This window comes from Cyprinus carpio, chromosome B1, assembly GCF_018340385.1.
Source record: "Cyprinus carpio isolate SPL01 chromosome B1, ASM1834038v1, whole genome shotgun sequence".
NCBI classification, from domain to species: Eukaryota; Metazoa; Chordata; class Actinopteri; order Cypriniformes; family Cyprinidae; genus Cyprinus; species Cyprinus carpio.
Window position 1 is genome coordinate 25,870,069 of NC_056597.1, and position 10,000 is coordinate 25,880,068.

At 40.9% G+C, this 10,000-nt stretch overlaps 1 pseudogene; it reads right to left on the reverse strand.

The window, feature by feature from the left end:
- Nucleotides 1-9,854: 9,854 nt before the first annotated feature.
- Nucleotides 9,855-10,000, reverse strand: part of LOC122135911 — a 12,938-nt pseudogene continuing 12,792 nt past the window's right edge.

Sequence of the window (10,000 nt, forward strand, 5' to 3'; positions counted from 1 at the left end):
ATCTTCTCAAAACAACAATACAAAAACCACACCCAAACAAAAAAAATTGTCCAAAAAACCAACACAAAAAACACAACAAACAAATCAAAAACTCCATCAGTACGCAACAAAAAACCGTACCATCGCAAAACTGTCACAATTCAACACCAAAAAACAAAAAAAAAAACCGGAAAAAAAAAAAAACTCCTCCCGGCAAAACAACGAAAAAACTCGTTTCTCTGTACTTTCACCTTGTGCCTTAAAAAAACAAACAAAAACAAAAAAAAAAACTTTACAAAAAAAAAAATGACCCACCAAATCAAAAAAAAAAAATAAAAAAAAAAAAAAAACGCAAATAAAAACAAACAAAACAAAAAAATAAAAAACAACACAAATAAAAAAACACAAAAAAAAAAAAAAAAGCAAAATTACAAAAAAAAAAACAACAACAAACGCTTTAAAAAAAAAATGAACAAAACAAAACAAAAAAAAAAAACAACAAACACAAAAAAAAACACAACAAAAAAAAAAACAAAACAAAAAAAAAAAACAAAAAAAACAATCGTGGTTGTGTGTGAAAAACAAAAAAACCAACAAACAAAAAAAAAACAAAACGCTGCGATACAAACCATACAAACGACCCAACTCCAAAACCAAACAGACGGCCAAAAAATAAAAAAAAAAAACAAAAAAAAAAAACGGCTAAAAAAAAAAAAAACAAAACGTCGAACACCAAACACAAAAAAAAAAAAAAAACCCCAAAAAAAACAAAAAAACAAAAAAAAAACAAAAAACTGTCGAACAAAAAAACTGTCCCAAAAAACACAAACCAACAAAAAAACAAAAAAAAACCAAGCGCAAACAAAAAAAAACAGTTTGGTTCTCCATAAAAACACCACTCCCGGACAAAAAAAAAGTGAACCGTGAAAAACTGCAAAAAAACAAAAAAAAAAAAAAACGGCGAGCCAAACGAGCTCCACGTTAACAACGCCTAAACACAGGACAAACAGAGAGAAACCACGTAAAAAACCAGAACAAACAAAAACCACAAAAAAACCACAAAAAAACACACCTGATCCAACCCACATCCACTTCAGGAGAAACGCTTGCAATTCACATGTTTTTAAACCCACTTACTCGCCTCTCGTGACATACCAGGTTGAAAGCACATGAGCTGTAACGGTGAAGAGCGTGACATGATTGTGTGCTCTTTCGGTTTCCAGCCCCGTTCTTCTCCGTCACCTATTTTGTTAGGTCCTGTATAGGATTCACGCAGGGCAGCAGCTTAAAGTGAAACAGGACAACATACAAGAAAAGAGTAAATCATCCCATGTGTGACGCTTCTTTAACATAGCAGCAGGATAAATTTTAATAACAATTGCCCAACAAAAAAAAAAAAAATGAAAAAAAAAAAGAAAATCTAGTATATATATAAATAAATGATATAAGGATAGGTATATGAAAAAAAAGTGTACACACCACACAAATCAACAAACACACAAGTAACAGGACCCAGGTTGGAGACAAAAAAAATGAATATGTGAAAAACAAGAATCATTTGTAACATTTTAAAAAAACTGAAAATTGGAACTTGAATAAATCCTCGATTTCCTTAATGTAAAGGGAAACATTTCTATATTTTGTTTTGTTTTTAATGTGGATGATTCGAGCTTACATGTCTCTAATGAAAAGTCAACAAAGTCATCGTCAAAAATCAGTAGAATAGTCCTACTAAGGATCAATGGAACTAACAACAACAAAAAAAGGCATCTTGCAAAAACAGAGAAGCTCAAGTGGTCCTTGCTCTCTCCAATGCCCTGAAAGTACACCCTACAAGATTCAGTGAGTGTGGTACTTTGTGATACTTGTGCACGAGAAATGTCAAAGAACAGAAAAAAATTCTGTGTGAGGAAATGCACCTGAAAAGTGGACGGTCCGCCGTGGACATGACCGGCTTAAATGAAGAGTGCACCAGGAGAAAACGCACCCATCTATAAAAAAACGAAGCTTTTGCGCGTCCTACAAAGGGTGAAAATGTAACGGAATAGTTGCAAATGTGAAAGGGGGACTTATTAGGACTTAAAGCTCGACTGGTAAATCACGCAAATGACCTCAAACGCCATACACGAGCGGGTTCTGAAACTTTAAGTTTTGACGAGCGCAGAAAAGAAAAAAAACAAAGACAGTTGAATATTCTGAAAAGGCAGCTAAATTAATTTGGGATGTTGGCTGACAGGTTGGAGAAACTCAAAAAAAGGGGAAACACGCCCCCGCCCGGATAGGGGGAGCCCATCTCTCAGCAAAGGATGCGTGTTCACCCAGGGTCATGTGTACAAGTGAGGTAACGTTCCGATTGGGTCACGAACGCCTGGAGGAAAAAAGATTTTGATGAGGCTTGTCTCCAAACAGTGCCACAATACGTGACGAGGGGAAAGGCGAATGGAAAAAAAGAAAGATGTTGACCAAGTACGTCGACACAAGGCCTGTCGTCGCCGCCAACAGATCCGAGTCGCGTCTAGATGTCTTACAGGAACATCTGACAATCTCTGTACAGTAGCTCAGGATTAGAGTCCGAGGTCAGTTTAAATGTAACTGTATGCGTTTCTTTGATAATTAAGCGCTAAAATAAACATGCACATTTGTTAATAGATGATTGAGGGTAATTTTATTTATATAATTAATTAATTTGGCAAAAGCATGCAATTAAATCATTCACGTTTCAGAGCTTTTCTTTAAAATACACACTGGGAAAAGTTTCCTCTGAAAAGAAAGTGATGAACTAAAACATTCAAAAAAAAGACTAGAGGGAGGGAAAGATTTTTTTTTTTTTTTTAAAATTGGAGAAATAAAAAATAAGAGTAAAATAAAGTGAAGAATTACTAAAATGACCCAGGAGTATAAAATAAAGAAAAGAGAAAATAGGGAAATTAATACGTAAATGATTTTTATCAAGGTTACAATAAATTAAAAAGGGGAATATAATTAAATAATAAGGGACTAAATGTTTATTATACGCAAAATTCTTAAATACAAATAAAATGTAAAAATACAAATTACAATTAAATTTTAAAATGTAAACCTTCTAAATATTAAAAGTAAATTCAAAATAGTAATCTACTATAACAATACAGCTACGTATATTTAAAAGTACTTGTATATAAACTCTGGTGGGAAAACACTGCAACCAATATTTATTACATTTGTTTGCGTCTAATTTACAGAACAAAATAAATTTTATAATACATTTTTAAAGTACTACAAAAACTTCTCAGAGTGATCCAAAAGTGGCAATATTGTAACAACACACTAAATCGAATTTTCGCTAGAGCATTTGAGTATCAGTATATATCCCGTAATTAGTATATAACACCAGTTTATTTTTAAAATTGTATTATTTTAATTAATATAGCACAATATATAAAGCCCACAATTCCCCGTCAACGCCACAAAGAGCAAAAAATCACAAAATGAACCCCAATATTACCATTTTTGCAGAATATTATAATGTTCCTATATATTAATTTGATTATGCTATTTTCTTTTGCATTGTTTGTTCTTTGTCTGTCTCAATGATGCAATTCTCCTTTTAGAAATTAACCCAAATTCAATAATAAAATGTTCTAATTTACTTAATAAGGAGGACTCGTTAGCAAAAAAAAAAAAATCCTAATATAATAATCTTTTTCACTCAATTGCCAAGAGACTTTGATAAGCTTTGAAAATAATGTTCAAGTGAACCCTGAAATTGATGACGAACGAAGTGGTCTGGCGGGACTCGCACTAAACTTTCCTAATCGTGACATAAACAGGTTGTTTGAAAGAGCTTTAGCTTGATTGAATATTGTTAATGCACAGCAAGATGACTGACGCTATAAAAAAAAAGATCAATCTTTGAACTCCTGTCAGAAAAAATGCCGCAAAAAACTCAGGCAAAGTTCACAGGTTTTCTTTCTAGAAGGTAAAACCAGGAAGATTAATCAGACCTCGCGTTCATTCGGGTTCATGAGAAATACATCGGTTTTATGAACGCGAATTAAAATGAAAGTGGCAGATCAGCCTAATCAGAGATGGACCGCCCATGGACGCAGCCCTGGCTTTAGTCCAGAGGTTTGATCAGTTTCCACGAGTCTGTTCACCACGCTGCGATGTCCACCTTCTCCCTACCCCCGGGGATGGCCTTATACGAGGCAGTCCTCCCGTGACATGATGTCCACATGAAATGTTATAAATACTAGCATTTGAAAACTAAGGCTGAAATAACATACGTCTAAGTCTGACAGAACTAACTAGACCAAAAATCTAATAAAACTTGATCACTAAAATAGGAGAACATGTTAGGGCTAAAATGTGGTAGAATAGTTACTTGATCAATTAGAAAACGTTTCACCTAATACAAGCTTCAATTAGAGAAAAAACGCCATATAAGTAAGAATAAGACATCCAGTGACGTATTAGGTCATAATTGTAGTAACTGAAAGCAGGGTAGGCATGCGTAAAATACAAGAGGGCATTAGAGAGACCGTATAAGGACGAGCGTTCAGGGGTAGTAACGAAGTTTAGTAATTAAAATGGAGAAAAAAAATGAGCATATAACACAATAAATTCACTTCTCGGATGAATCGTAATACAGTATTCAGGTAAGAATATTAGAGGTTAACATAAAAAAATGGACGTAGAATAGGAAAAGTGAGGGGGAGCAGTGTTTCTAACTCTCAGAGCGGGACTTAGGAGGGGAAAATAGTCGTGGTAGATTAAAATAAAACAAAGGAGCATATAATAAAAAATAGAGAGCTACTAAAAACCATTTGCACTTAGGAGATAAGAGGGGCATGAGGAGAGTGTAGTGTTGGTGGTTGTTAGGTAGAGAGTCGGGTGTTTCTATTGTAGTTGGGCTGGTAGAGAGCCGGGAAGCATACGAGGTGGGTGGTGGGTTTACTCGGGTGTGTGGTTTCGGTCTTCTGTTACACCAACCATCACACGACGGGCAGGGTGTTCCTAGGGTAGGGTTGTGCCTAGGGTAGTGGGTGGGCTGGGCGTTGCTAGGGGCTATTTGCTGTAGTCGGATAGGGTTGGGTGTTCGACTGCTAGTGTTCTGCTAGGCATAAGGGTATGTTCTGGGCGGTGCTTGCTCTTTTCTGCGCAGGTGGTTTGCTAGGGTAGGGTGCGGCTATGTAGTTACTGGGCATGGTGTTCTTCGTGGTGTTCGGTTTAGCTATAGGTGTATGGTGGTTGGCTATTGTAGTGTGGTTGCTTAAAGGGGTGTTCTGCTGTCCTGTGTGTCTGCGTCTATGTTCTTTTGGTAGTGGCTGCGGAGCGTGCGTTCTACTTGTAATGTGTAGATGACGGTGTTGTGGGCGTGTTTGTCGATTTAGTTGCTAGATATGGTGTGCTAGGGTAGGGGGTGTATATGTAGTTGTTAGGGTAATTCGCGGATCGATTTAGTACCTCCTCTCTACTCTTGTCGCCGGTTGCTACGACACTCTCTCTCTATGGCTCGCAGCTAGGTAGGTGCTCAAGTGTAGCGAGGTTGGGGTGTTGCTGCGCGACTGCTAGGGTAGGTTGCCGACTGTCTGGGCGGTTGCTAGGTTAACGGTGTTCTGGGGCGTTGCTAGGTAGGGTGGTCTCTATAGTGGATAGGGTGGGGGGTTCGATGTAGTTGCTAGGATATGGTGTTCTGGGGGTGCTAGAGTAGGGTGTTTTTTCTATGCAAAAGAAGAAAAGCACCAGGCCCAGATGGCGTTACACCAGCCTGTCTGAAAACCTGTGCTGACCAGCTGGCCCCCATCGTTTCACAGATCTTTACCAGATCTCTGGAGTTGTGTGAAGTACCTTCCTGCTTCAAACGCTCCACCATTAATCCCGTTTCCAAAGAAACCCAAGATAACAGGGACTTATGGACTACAGTCTGTGGCTCTAACATCTGTCGTCATGAAGTCGTTTGAAAAACTGGTTCTGGCTCATCTGAAGGACATCACTGGACCCTTACTGGACCCCCTGCAGTTTGCTAACTGAGCAAATAGGTCCGTGGATGATGCAATCAATCCATTTCATCCTGCAACATCTGGACAAAACAGGGACTTATGTGAGGATCCTGTTTGTGGACTTTAGTTCGGCTTTCAACACTATCATCTCAACAGCCCTCCAGACCAAACTGACCCAGCTCTCTGTTCCTAGCTCTATCTTCCAGTGGATCACCAGCTTTCTGACAGATAGGCAACAGCTAGTGAGACTGAGGGGGAAATTCATCAAATTCATAGCTGCTCCACCAACACTGGTGTCCCTCAGGGATGTGTTCTCTCCCCACTGCTCTTCTCGCTGTACACCAACGACTGCACCTCTAAAGACCCCTCTGTCAAGCTCCTGAAGTTTGCAGATGACACTAAAGTCATCGGCCTCATCCAGGGCGGTGACACGGTCTCATCTTACAGACAAGAGGTTGAGGAGCTGGCTGTCTGGTGCAGTCTTAACAACCTGGAGCTGAACACTGTCAAAACAGTGGAGATGATCGTGGACTTCAGGAGAAACCCCCTGCACTCCCCACACTCACCGTCATGAACAGCACTGTGGGCCTTGCAGTGGGGTCATTCAGATTCCTGGGAACCACCATCTCTCAGGACGTGAAGTGGGACAATCACATTGACTCCATTGTGAAAAAGGCCCAACAAAGGTTGTACTTCCTTCTCCAGCTGAGGAAGTTTAACCTGCCACAGGAGCTGCTGAAACAGTGCAACTCAGCCGTCATTGAGTCTGTCCTGTGCACTTCAATAACTGTCTGGTTTGGTTCAGCTCACAAAATCAGACATCAAGAGAAGACTACACAGAAGAATGGTTGGACTGCTGAAAGGAGTTAGTGGTGCTCCCTGCCCACCCTTCAAGAACTGTATACATCCAGAGTGAGGGAAATGGCTCCAGAAAGTCACTCTGGATCCCTCACATCAAGTTAGCCCATCTTTGACTTTTTTGCCATCTGGTGGTAGCTTCAGAGCATAAATACCCCACGCGACAGTCAGACACAAGAACAGTTTCTTCCCCCAGGCAATCTACCTCATGAACAGTTAAATGTTCCAGAATATGCAATAAAAATGTGCAGTATCCTTATATTTATTTGTTACCCCTCCATCCTAGTACATCCCTGCATCTTACTCAATCCTATTCCATTATCATCTATAGCACAACTGTTCATTCAATTTATTTATTTGTGTTTTTTTTTTTTCTTCTGTGTTGTTGTTGTTGTCTCTGTGTGCTGGAAGCTTATGTCACTAAAACAAATTCCTTGTATGCGTACTTGGCAATAAAGCTCTTTGATTATGTAGTTGCAGGGTGGGTGTGCGATGTAGTTGCTAGGCTAGGGTGTTCTGAGCAGTGGCTAGGGTAGGGTGTTCTATGTAGTGCTAGGTGGGGGGTTCTATTAGTGCTAGGTAAGGGTTCTAGCAGTTGCTAGGGTAGGGTGTTCTATGTATTGGATCTCGGGTGGTGGTGTCAGATTGTAGTTGAGCTAGTATATACTGGTTGGTTCAATGCGGTTTGCTCGAGTAGGTGCTTTTGGTTTCTTTGCAAAAGAAGAAAATCACCATGCCAGCGGCGTTACACACCACCTGCTCGGGGACACTGTTCTGACGCAGCTTGCCCACATGGGGTTTGTCGGATAGTACCAGGATCTCTGTAGTATTGTGCAGTTGCTACGCTTCCGGGTTCTCTGTAAACGCTCCCACCATCATCCTCGATGACGTTCCAAAGAAACCCCGATAACAGGAGTTGCTAACGAACTACAGACCTGGGTGGCTGCTAACCTAAGTCCGTCATGAAGTCGTTTCGAAAACTGGTTCGGGCTCTCTGAAGGACATCACTGGACCCTTACATCGCTGGGACCCCCTGCATTTGCTAACTGAGGCAATGAGGTTCTGGGGGTGATGATGACACAATCCTAAACTCTAAAACAGAGCTGTCAACTATAGGAAATGCTGGTACTGCAAACAGTGCTACTTATTGAGGACCTGTTTGTGGTGCTTTATGACTTCGGCTATTTCCAAATACATAAATCCCCCCACGCCCTCCAGGACCAATGGCTGACAAAAGGGAATGTTTCCTGAGCTCTATCTGTCAGTGAGCCCAGCTTTCTGACAGATAGGCAACAGCTATTGGAGTACTCCAGTGAAATTCCATTCACAGCTAGGCTCCACCAACCACACATGGGTGTCCCTCAGGGATGTGTTACTCGGCCCCCCTGCTCGATTGCCTGCTGTTACACCAACGACAGGCATCCTCTATCACCGCAACTCCTGCGTCTCAGCGCTACGTGAAGGCGCGTCTAGGGTGACACTAAGTCCTCTGGCACTGTCAGTGACCATGCCCGACGTTGCATCTGCTTACCCGACAAGAGTTTGACAGCTGGCTGTCCTGGTGCACGGTCTTAACATACCTGAGCTGAACATCTGTTCAATCAGTGGAGATGAAGCGTTGGACTTCAGGAGAAACAACCCTTGCACTTCCCGCTACACTGCTCCGTCATGAACAGACTGTGGCTGCAGTGGACAGATTCAGATTCCGGGGACGACCATCTCTCGGAGTGAATGGGACAAGTCACATTGACTCCATTGTTAAAAGTGCAACATGAAAGGTTTGTGACTTCCCTATCTCACATCTGCGGGAATTAACCCTGCCACAGGACTGCTGAAACAGTGCATCTGAAATAAACCCTCATGGATAAGCGATAATTAATGCACATTAAACACTAACTTGGTCTGGTTATGGTTCATCACTACAAAACTCAGACTCCAATAAACGACTCCAAGAGGAATGGTCGGACATGCTGAAAGGATTATGTGGTGCTCGGCCCCTGCCCACAGCTCCTTACTCATTAGAATGTATACTGATCCAAAGTGAGGAAAAGGGCTCGTAAAAGACACTCTTGATCCCTCACATCCAAGTTAGACCCATCTTTGAACTTTTGCCATCTGGTCTGCGCTTCAGACCCCGCAATACCAGGACGTCAGACACAACACAGTTTCTTCCCCCAGCAATCTCCCTCATGACCGTTAAACCTTCCAGAATAATCACAATAATTGTGAGTAATATTTATATTTATTTGTTACACCACCCATCCATTCCTATTACATCCTGCATCTAACTTCAATCAAGATTCAATATATCATCTATAGCACACTGTTCATAGTGTCAATGTTACTAGTTATTACTTGTTTTTTTTCTTCTGTGATTGTTTGTTTGTATGTCTCTGAGTGCTGGAACCTATGTCACTAATAAAAATGTTATTCTTGTACGTAAGGCATACTTATATATATATAAGCTCTTTCTGATTCTATGTAGTTTCTAGGTGGGGTGTTATCGCTGTAGTTGTTGCTGTAGGATAGGTTTTCTGCAGCGGTTGCTAGGGTAGGGTGTTCTATGTATTGCTAGGGTGGGGTGTTTCTATGTGAGTGTAGGTTTAAGGTGTTCCGAGGCAGTTTCTAGTGTAGGGTGTTCTATGTAGTTTCTAGTGGTATGGTGTTCCGAGTGTATTGCTTGGATGGGGAGTTTCCAATGGTAGTGTGCTAGGATAGGGTGTTCTGAGCAGATTGCGCCGGTCACGCGTTGTCCCGCAGGAAGTAAGTGTTTTCTGTGGCGGTTGCCAGGTACAAATGGTTATCTATGTAGTTGACACTAGGGTAGGGTGTTCGGGTGATTGTGACAAAATCCTAACTCTAAACCAGAGCAGTAGTACTAGAGATGCTTGACCTGCAGACAGTGCACTAAATAAGCCCAGAGTACTGTAGGTTATGGACTTTGTTTATGTAGAACATATGTAAAAAAAAAATAACTACTGAACAGAACAATGATTCCAAAGGTGAATTGTTTAGTACACCAAACACCTGATCAGCATTCAAACGCCTACAGTTAATTAGTGTCCTGTGGTGTCCTCCAGAGTTAATCAGCTAGTGTTAGTTAGCGCTCACACACCTGCTGCGGCTGAGGTGAGCGATGGCACGGTGGCCGATGTCACGGCGGTAAACAGCGTCAGGGAAGC